The 9918-nt window shown below is 45.7% G+C and overlaps 1 non-coding gene across 1 annotated transcript; it reads left to right on the forward strand.

Moving 5' to 3' along the window:
• Positions 1-8890: 8890 nt before the first annotated feature.
• Positions 8891-8994, forward strand: LOC138441882 (U6 spliceosomal RNA). The gene has a single exon (XR_011257457.1). It is a non-coding gene; the product is annotated as a U6 spliceosomal RNA (small nuclear RNA).
• Positions 8995-9918: the final 924 nt, after the last annotated feature.

Raw genomic sequence — 9918 nt, forward strand, 5'->3', positions numbered from 1 at the left:
AGCATTTTCATGTTTTTTGTACTAATTCAATTGTCATTGTCCCCTTTGTATCTTATGATAAAGTGGTACAGAACTATTTACCTTAGAAATTAGCTAATAATTAGGTAAATCCAGTTCTTCCTGAGACCAGTCATTTTCCACTTATTTGACTTCCTCAAGGGGCTTTAACTGAATTTCCCCAATACATGCGACTATGAATATAAGTATTATAACAATGCCAGGGTTGCACACTATCGCAGTGTGGCAGCAGACATATCCTGGAAAACCTCTGGTTTGTGACCAGAGTCCCACTCAGCCAGTAAGAATTAGTTCAGTGATGGAAATGTCTCCCAGAGTGATGGATGTCATTCAGGTTTGCGACTTCCTTTCAATTGTTTCAGGCTGTAAAAGCAGGAGTGGTCTCAGCAACATGTCATCATCCTTTCAGGCATCTGGTGTAACTGAACTAAGAGGCAATAACATCTTACTCTGAGCCTCTCTCGAGGTACCAATGTAAACTGCATAAATCATTAAACTTTATGTTCAGCTACCATTCTGCACGGGCTTCCCTGGTGGCTCAGATGGTAAAGAACCTGCCTGCAATACCTGGGTCAGGAAGATCCCCTGGAGAAGGGAATGGTTCCCCACTCCAGTATTCTTGCCTGGAGACTTCTATGGCCAGAGGAGCCTGGTGGACCCATGGGGTCACAAAGAATCAGACACTCCTGAGAGACCAAAACACACACACACACACACACACACACACACCATTCCTCTTCCTCCTCTCCATTCAAACCCTAATGTTCCCACTTGGGGAGAGGGCTGTTAGCGGTGGCCACTGGGCTGGTCCAGACTGCCAGCAGCAATACAAATCTAGTCTAGCACCTACCCTCCCCAAGGCCACTCTCACTCCTGTGGGTAGGGTTGAAAGGGGGCAGAACTGGTGGGCTATCCCAACCACTAAGCAATACAGTGGTATTCACCCTCAGCCCCAATTTTGCCAAGTTGGGTGAAGGCACAAGGCACCCCATCAGGCCCTTAAGAATCCGACATAAAAATTTAAAGGCATAGTTACAGTTTCTTAGGGGTCATCCCTGCGTTCAGCACCTGCAGTTGCAGCCCTGGTTCTGGACCACTGCATCAGGTAGGACAAAAGAGGTGGAAGTGATGCGAGGGAAAAAGAAAAATAATTATACCACCATCTTTCCCACCTCCTCTTTCCCAAATACCATCCCCGCAAAAGCAGAGGATTCTAACTACGGGGGACTATCCCTTGCCCCACCCACTTGTGTGTAAGTGCACACTCATAATGGTGTGTAAACCAGCCGTTTATGCCTTTATTTCCCCATGTTTTAGACCTCCAAATCAGTTCCACATTGCTAGTGACTGGTGAAATGGAAGTCAAAACTACAATGAGGTGTCACTTCACACCAGTCAAATGGCCATCCCCAAAAGTCTATAAATAATAAATGCTGGAGAAAAGGGAACCTTCTTACACTACTGGTGGGAATGTAAATTGGTGTAGCCACTATGGAAAACAGTGTGGAAGTTCCTTAAAAACTAAAAATAGAGTTGCCACATGATCCAGAAAGCCCATTTCTGCATATATACCCACAGCACTATTTACAATAGCCAAGATATGGAAGCAACCTAAGTGCTCATTGACAGATGAATGGACAAAGAAGATATATGATGGTCATAAAAAGAATGAAATCACATCATTTAACAGCAACATGGATAGACTTGAGATTATCATACTAAGTGAAGTAAGTCAGAGAAAGACAAATAGCATATGGTATCACTTATATGTGGAATCTTAACAAATGATATAAATGGGACTTCCCTGGTAGTACAGCGAGTGGGAATCTGCCTGCCAGTGCAGGGGACACAGATTCGATCCCTGGTCTGGGAGGATCCACATGCCACTGAGCAACTAAACCCTGGCCCACGACTGCTGAGCCTGGGCGCTCTAGGGCCCTGGCCCACGACTGCTGAGCCTGGGCGCTCTAGGGCCCTGGCCCACGACTGCTGAGCCTGGGCGCTCTAGGGCCCTGGCCCACGACTGCTGAGCCTGGGTGCTCTAGGGCCCTGGCCCACGACTGCTGAGCCTGGGTACTCTAGGGCCCTGGACCAGGACTGCTGAGCCTGTGCGCTCTAGGGCCCTGGCCCACGACTGCTGAGCCTGGGTGCTCTAGGGCCCTGGACCAGGACTGCTGAGCCTGTGCGCTCTAGGGCCCTGGCCCACAACTGCTGAGCCTGGGCGCTCTAGGGCCCTGGACCAGGACTGCTGAGCCTGGGCGCTCTAGGGCCCTGGACCAGGACTGCTGAGCCTGTGCACTCTAGGGCCCTGGCCCATGACTGCTGAGCCTGTGTGCCGCAACAGCTGAAGCCCACTTGCCTAGAGCCTGTGCTCCACAACAAGAGAAGCCACCACAATGAGCCTGCGCATCACAACAGAGCAGACCCCACCCGCTGCCGCAACTAGAGAAAGCTCACACGCAGCAACGAAGACCCATAATAAGTAAATAAAATCATTTTTAAAAATTATACAAATGAGCCTATTTACAAAATAGAAACAGACTCACAGACATAGAAAATAAACTTTACAGTTATCAAAGGAGAAAAGGGGGTGGTATAGGATTCAACAAGGAGTTTGGAATTAACAGATACACACCATGTTATATTGGAGAAGAAAACGGCAACCCACTCCAGTATTCTTGCTTGGAGAATCTCATGGACAGAGGAGCCTAACAGGCTACAGTCTATGGGGTCACAAGAGCTGGACATGACTGAGCGAATAAGCACACCATGTTATACAAAACAGACAAGCAACAAGGTCTTACTGTATCACACAGGGAACTGGAGTCAATATTTTGTAATAACTTCTAATGGAAAATAATCTAAAAAATAATATATATATGATATATAATTATATCAGTTCAGTTCAGTCGCTTAGTCGTGTCTATTTGTGACTCCATGAATCGCAGCACACCAGGCCTCCCTGTCCACCACCAACTCCCAGAATTCACTCAAACTCACGTCCATCAAGTCGGTGATGCCATCCAGCCATCTCATCCTCTGTCGTCCCCTTCTCCTCCTGCCCACAATCCCTCTCAGCATCAGGGTCTTTTCCAGTGAGTCAACTCTTCACGTGAGGTGGCCAAAGTATTGGAGTTTCAGCTTTAGCATCAGTCCTTACAACTTCCCTGGTAGCTCAGAGGTTAAAGCGTCTGCCTGCAATGCGGGAGACCAGGGTTTGATCCCTGGGTTGGGAAGATCCCCTGGAGAAGGAACTGGCAACCCACTCCAGTACTCTTGCCTGGAAAATCCCATGGGCAGAGGAGCCTGGTAGGCTACAGTCCATGGGGAAAGAATCGGACACAACTGAACGACTTCACTCACAATGAACACCCAGGACAAAAGATGGACTGGTTGGATCTCCTTGCAGTCCAAGGGACTTTCAAGAGTCTTCTCCAACACCACAGTTCAAAAGCATCAATTCTTTGGCACTCATTTTTCTTCACAGTCCAACTCTCACATCCATACATGACCAGTGGAAAAACCATAGCCTTGACTAGACGGACCTTTGTTGGCAAAGTAATGTCTCTGCTTTTTAATATGCTATCTAGGTTGGTCATAACTTTGCCTTCCAAGGAGTAAGCGTCTTTTAATTTCATGGCTGCAATCACTATCTGCAGTGATTTTGGAGCTCCCCCCCCAAATAAAGCCTGGCACTGTTTCCCCATCTATTTTCCATGAACTGATGGGACCAGATGCTATGATCTTAGTTTCCTGAATGCTGAGCTTTAAGCCAACTTTTTCACTCTCCTCTTTCACTTTCATCAAGAGGCTTTTTAGTTCCTCTTCACTTTCTGCCATAAGGGTGGTGTCATTTGCATATCTGAGGTTATTGATATTTCTCCCGGCAATGTTTCTTCCAGTCCAGCGTTTCTCATGATGTACTCTGCATAGAAGTTAAATAAGCAGGGTGACAATATACAGCCTTGACATACTCCTTTTCCTATTTGGAACCAGTCTGTTGTTCCATGTCCAGTTCTAACTGTTGCTTCATGACCTGCATATAGGTTTCTCAAGAGGTGGGTCAGATGGTCTGGTATTCCCACCTCTTGAAGAATTTTCCACAGTTTATTGTGATCCACACAGTCAAAGGCTTTGGCATAGTCAATAAAACAGAAATAAATGTTTTTCTGGAACTCTCTTGCTTTTTCCATGATCCAGCGGATCTTGGCAATTTGATCTCTGGTTCCTCTGCGTTTTCTAAAACCAGGTTGAACATCTGGAAGTTCACGGTTCACGTATTGCTGAAGCCTGGCTTGGAGAATTTTGAGCATTACTTTATTAGCATGTGTGATGACGGCAATTGTGCGGTAGTCTGAGCATCCTTTGGCATTGCCTTTCTTAGGGATTAGAATGAAAACTGACCTTTTCCAGTCCTGTGGCCACTGCTGAGTTTTCCAAATTTGCTGGCATATTGAGTGCAGCACTTTCACAGCATCATCTTTCAGGATCTGAAATAACTCAACTGGAATTCCATCACCTCCACTAGCTTTGTTTGTAGTGATGCTTTCTAAGGCCCACTTGACTTCACATTCCAGGATGTCTGGCTCTAGGTGAGTGATCACAGCATCGTGATTATCTTGGTCGTGAAGATCTTTTTTGTACAGTTCTTCTGTGTATTCTTGCCACCTCTTCTTAATATCTTCTGCTTCTGTTAGGTCCAGACCATTTCTGTCCTTTATTGAGCCCATCTTTGCATGAAATGTTCCCTTGGTATCTCTAATTTTCTTGAAGAGACCTTTAGTCTTTCCCATTCTGTTGTTTTCCTCTATTTCTTTGCATTGATCGCTGAGGAAGGCTTTCTTATCTCTCCTTGCTATTCTTTGGAACTCTGCATTCAGACGCTTATATCTTTCCTTTTCTCCTTTGCGTTTCTCTTCTCTTTTTTCACAGCTATTTGTAAGGCCTCCCCAGACAGCCATTTTGCTTTTTTTGCATTTCTTTTCCATGGGGATGGTCTTGATCCCTGTCTCCTCTACAATGTCACGAACCTCATTCCATAGTTCATCAGGCACTCTGTCTATCAGATCTAGTCCCTTAAATCTATTTCTCACTTCCACTGTATAATCATAACGGATTTGATTTAGGTCATACCTGAATGGTCTAGTGGTTTTCCCTACTTTCTTCAATTTAAGTCTGAATTTGGCAATAAGGAGTTCATGATTTGAGCTATAGTCAGCTCTGGGTCTTGTTTTTGCTGACTGTATAAAGCTTCTCCATCTTTGGCTGCAAAGACTATAATCAATCTGATTTTGGTGTCGACCATCTGGTGATGTCCATGTGTAGAGTCTCTTGTGTTGTTGGAAGAGGGTGTTTGCTATGACCAGTGCGTTCTCTTGGCAAAACTCTATTAGTCTTTGCCCTGCTTCATTCCGTATTCCAAGGCCAAATTTGCCTGTTACTCCAGGTGTTTCTTGACTTCCTACTTTTGCATTCCAGTCCCCTATAATGAAAAGGACATCTTTTTTTTGGGTGTTAGTTCTAAAAGGTATTGTAGGTCTTCATAGAACCATTCAACTTCGGCTTCTTCAACGTTACTGGTTGGGGCATAGGCTCAGATTATTGTGATATTGAATAGTTATATATAACTATACATATAACTGAAAGACTTTTCTGTATACCTGAAACTAACACAACATTGTAAATCAACTATACTTCAATTTAAAAGAAGTTTCAATTGCTCATTTCTCCATCAAACTTACTCTGAGGATGACATCTCCCTGTCCATCTACTTCATGGACCCAGGTGGCCACCTCAAATGAGCACCCTAGGAAACCTATTTGTTCATTCAAATCATCTTCCAAATCTGGCAGGTGCTCTTCTGCTGGGTGTCACATGTCCTATGCACCCCATATGGTCATCCTGTTAACAGGCCAGCTTTCCATTGCCCTCTGCCTGACCATATGGCCAGGCCATTGGCCCCTGCCTGTGAGTCAGTAAAAACCCAGCTATAGGGTCTTTTTACTATTGTTCAGTCCCTCCACCACTGGTAGGAAAAATGCAAATCAGCCCCCTGAGTTGATTTGCTTTGATTTTCTTCTATCAGAGTGGTAGCCTGCCAAATAGGAAGAGGTCCACTCACTGCGGAGTTTCTGCCCACAAACCAAACAGCTCTTTGTTGGCCATGAAAGGCAGCTCATAGGGCACTGCACAAGTAGCCTGTAGCCATAGGATCCAGCAGCTCTTTTTTTTTTTTTTCAAATTTCAAACTTTTTATTTTGTATTGGGGTATAGCCGATTAACAATGTTGTAGAAATTTCAGGTCAATAGTGAAGGGACTCCACCATACATATACATGGATCCAGGCTTCCCTGGTGGCTCAGTAGAGAATCCACTGCAATGCAGAAGTCACTGGAGACACAGGTTTGATCCCTGGATAAGGAAGATCCCCTGGAGGAGGAAATGGCAACCTGCTCCAATATGCTTGCCTGAAAAATCCCATGGACAGAGGAGTCTGGCGGGCTACAGTCCATAAACAGACAGATGTAGACATGACCGAAGTGACTTGCAACTTAGCACACATGCATACGTGTTCTCTCCCAAAGCCCCCTCCTCTGCAGGCTGGCACATAACACTGAGCAGAGTTCCATGTGCTATATACTAGGTCCTGTTGGTTATCCATTTTGAATATAGCGCTGGACACAACCTTCCCACACTTCCTAACCACCCCCTTCCCCAGGCAACCGTAAGTGTGTTTTCTAAGCCTGTGAGTCTCTTTCTGTTTTGAAAGTTCATTTGCACCATTTCTTTTTAGATTCCACATATAAGAGACGTCTATAATGTTTCTCCTTCTCTGTCTGACTGACTTCATTCAGTATGACTCTCCCTAGGTCCATCCATTCTGCTGCAAATGGCATCATTTCCTTTTTAATGGCCGAGTCTTATTCCATTGTATATATTTCCCACATCTTCTTTATCCATCTGTCTGTTGGTGGACATTTAGGTTGCTGCCATGTCTTGGTTATTGTAAGAACGTGCTTCAGTGAACACTGAGGTGCATGTATCCTTTCTGATCATATTTTTCTCCAGATGTATGTCCAGAAGTGGGGCTGCAGGGTCATATGGCAGCTCTATTTTTAGTTTGTTAAGGAACCTCCATCCTGTTCTCCACAGTGGCTGTGCACTAAGTTGCTCAGTCGTGTCCAACTCTTTGTGACCCCATGGACTGTAGCCCGCCAGGCTCCTCTGTCCATGGGATTTTCCAGACGAGTACTGGTGTGGGTTACCACGCCCTCCTCTAGGGAATCTTCCCGACCCGAGGATTAAATCCACATCTCTTTCACCTCCTGCACTAGCAGGCAGGTTCTTTACCATTAGCACCACCTGGTACATAACAGCTGTACCAGTTTACATTCCTGCCAACAGTGTAGGACGGTTCCCTTCTCTCCCTACCCTCGCCAGCATTTGTCGTTTGTGGATTTTTTTATGATGATCCAGCAGCTCTTTAGGTGGTTCCGAGTCAGCCCTGGAGGAGAAGAGTAAGTATCACCTGGCATTCTGTGGCATATTCCTGTATGAAACACTTCCATTGTATAACGGAACACTCCTGGGCATTGCCCTCCCCATTAGAGTATTTCTCAATCATCACCCAAGGCATAATGAGGGTTTCAGGTTCAAGGTTATTTAATGTCTCTCAGTCACAGGGGAAATCTCAAAGCCCAAAAGCAAGCTGTGTGTGTGTGCTTAGGGGCTCAGTCGTGTCCAAGTCTTTTAGTAATAATTTTCTCTCAACTGTGTATGTTCTGGTCCCAAATCCCAGAAGTGGCCACTAGGTGGCACTCACAGGCTTTTGCTATCAACTCCAGTCTACACTGCACATTGGGGTTTGGAATTGCAAATCAACAACCAGAGGAGGCAATGGCACCCCACTCCAGTACTCTTGCCTGGAAAATTCCATGGATGGAGGAGCCTTGTAGGCTGCAGGAGTTGGACACGACTAAGCGACTTCACTTTCACTTTTCACTTTCATGCATTGGAGAAGGAAATGGCAACCCACTCCAGTGTTCTTGCCTGGAGAATCCCTGGGACAGGGGAGCGTGGTGGGCTGCTGTCTATGGGGTCACACAGAGTCGGACACAACTGAAGCGACTCAGCAGCAGCAGCAACTTGTATGGGCTCAGGCACGCTCACAGTTTCCCATTTAATGTTTCCAATCAATACTGGAGGAAGGGTAGATTCCCATGCCTCCTGTTTTACAATGCTGGTAGAGGAAGCCTTCCCCAGTCAGACACAGTATCCATCCTCACAATACATTCAGGTAAAGAAGACACAACCACTTCATACAGTCTTGATGTGGGTTCAATCCCTGGGTCAGGAAGATTCCCCGGAGTAGGAAATGGCAACACACTCCCATATTCTGGCCTGGGGAAATCCCATGGACAGAGGAGCCTGGCAGGCTATATCCACGGGGTCACAGAGTCAGACGAGATTGAGTGACTGAACAACAGCAAAGTAGACGCAACCACTTCATGTAGTCTGTCCATGTCTTCGATTTTCATCCAGACTTTCACCTTTATCCCGTTTATCCTCCCAATTCAGCTATAGCACTGTTCACATGCAGATTTTGGAATCACAGTGCACGGGGCTCCCATAGTAGGCTCCCATAGCAAGGAGTCCCAGAAAAGTCTCTTCTCCATCCTCTGACCATGTTACTCACTCAAGTTTGGATGGCCTTGGGTCTCCAGCAGGGGTCAGTTCTTATCTTGATTATATTGCAGGGCCATTGCCCCAGATAATTGGAGGCCTCTAGCCATCTTTGTCTTCTAGCTTTAAAAATTCCTCCACAAAGAATAAATAAAGCAAAGTTATCTAGGGCCCTTCGCTATCAGAGCCTGTATTTACTTCAGCAGTGCGTACACTGAAATTGGAATGATACAGAGATTAGCATGGCCCCTGCGCAAGAACGACATGCAAATCTGTAAAGAGTTCCAAGTTTAAAAATATATATAACTTATATAACATGTGCGTGTGTGCATGTGTGTGTGTTGAGTCACTTCAGTTGTGTCCAACTCTTTGTGACCCTACGGACTGTAGCCAATCAGGCTCCTCTAGCCATACGATTCTCCAGGCAAGAATACTGGAGTGGGCTGCCATGCCATTCCTCCAGGCGATCTTCCCAACCCAGGGATCGAATCCACATTTCTTATGTCTCCTGCACTGGCAGGTGGGTGCTTTACCACTAGCGCCATCGGGGAAGCCCACAATGTAACATATGTAATATATACATATCTTCACTGTGGTGTCAGTATCATTTCTCCCTTCAGTAGTGGCCCTGATACTAGTGCCTGTAGCTCAGACCAGCTGTAATCCAAACTTGGCCCAGTCTCAGGATCTGCAACACTCTTTTGCTTTCATTTTAGCAATTATAGATAATAACCAAGGCAGAATGTATTCTTTGCTTATTTCTTGTTACTTTTGATTTCCTTATGCATCCAGTGAACTAACTCTGTGGGAGCGGATTCTATCATTTCTAAGTTCTATTACTGATTTTTTAATATATATTTAACTTTTTACTGATCTATTTTTGGCCGCACTGGCCTTTGCTGCTGTGCCTGGGCTTTCTCCAGTTGCGGCGAGCAGGGGCTACACTTTGTCGCAGTGTGTGGGCTTCTCCTTGCAGTGGCTTCCCTTGTGGAGCACAGGCTCCAGGAGTGCAGGCTCAGTAGTTAGGGCACATGGGCTCTAAACAGCTGGCTCAGTTGTTGTGGAGGCTTAGCTGCCCTGAGGCATGTGAATACCAGATCACCTGACCTGCCTCCCCAGAAATGTGCATGCAGGTCAGGAAGCAACTGTTAGAACTAGACATGGAACAATGGACTGGTTTCAAATTGGGAAAGGAGTACGTCAAGGCTGTTATATTGT

This window comes from Ovis canadensis, chromosome 5, assembly GCF_042477335.2.
Source record: "Ovis canadensis isolate MfBH-ARS-UI-01 breed Bighorn chromosome 5, ARS-UI_OviCan_v2, whole genome shotgun sequence".
NCBI classification, from domain to species: domain Eukaryota; kingdom Metazoa; phylum Chordata; class Mammalia; order Artiodactyla; family Bovidae; genus Ovis; species Ovis canadensis.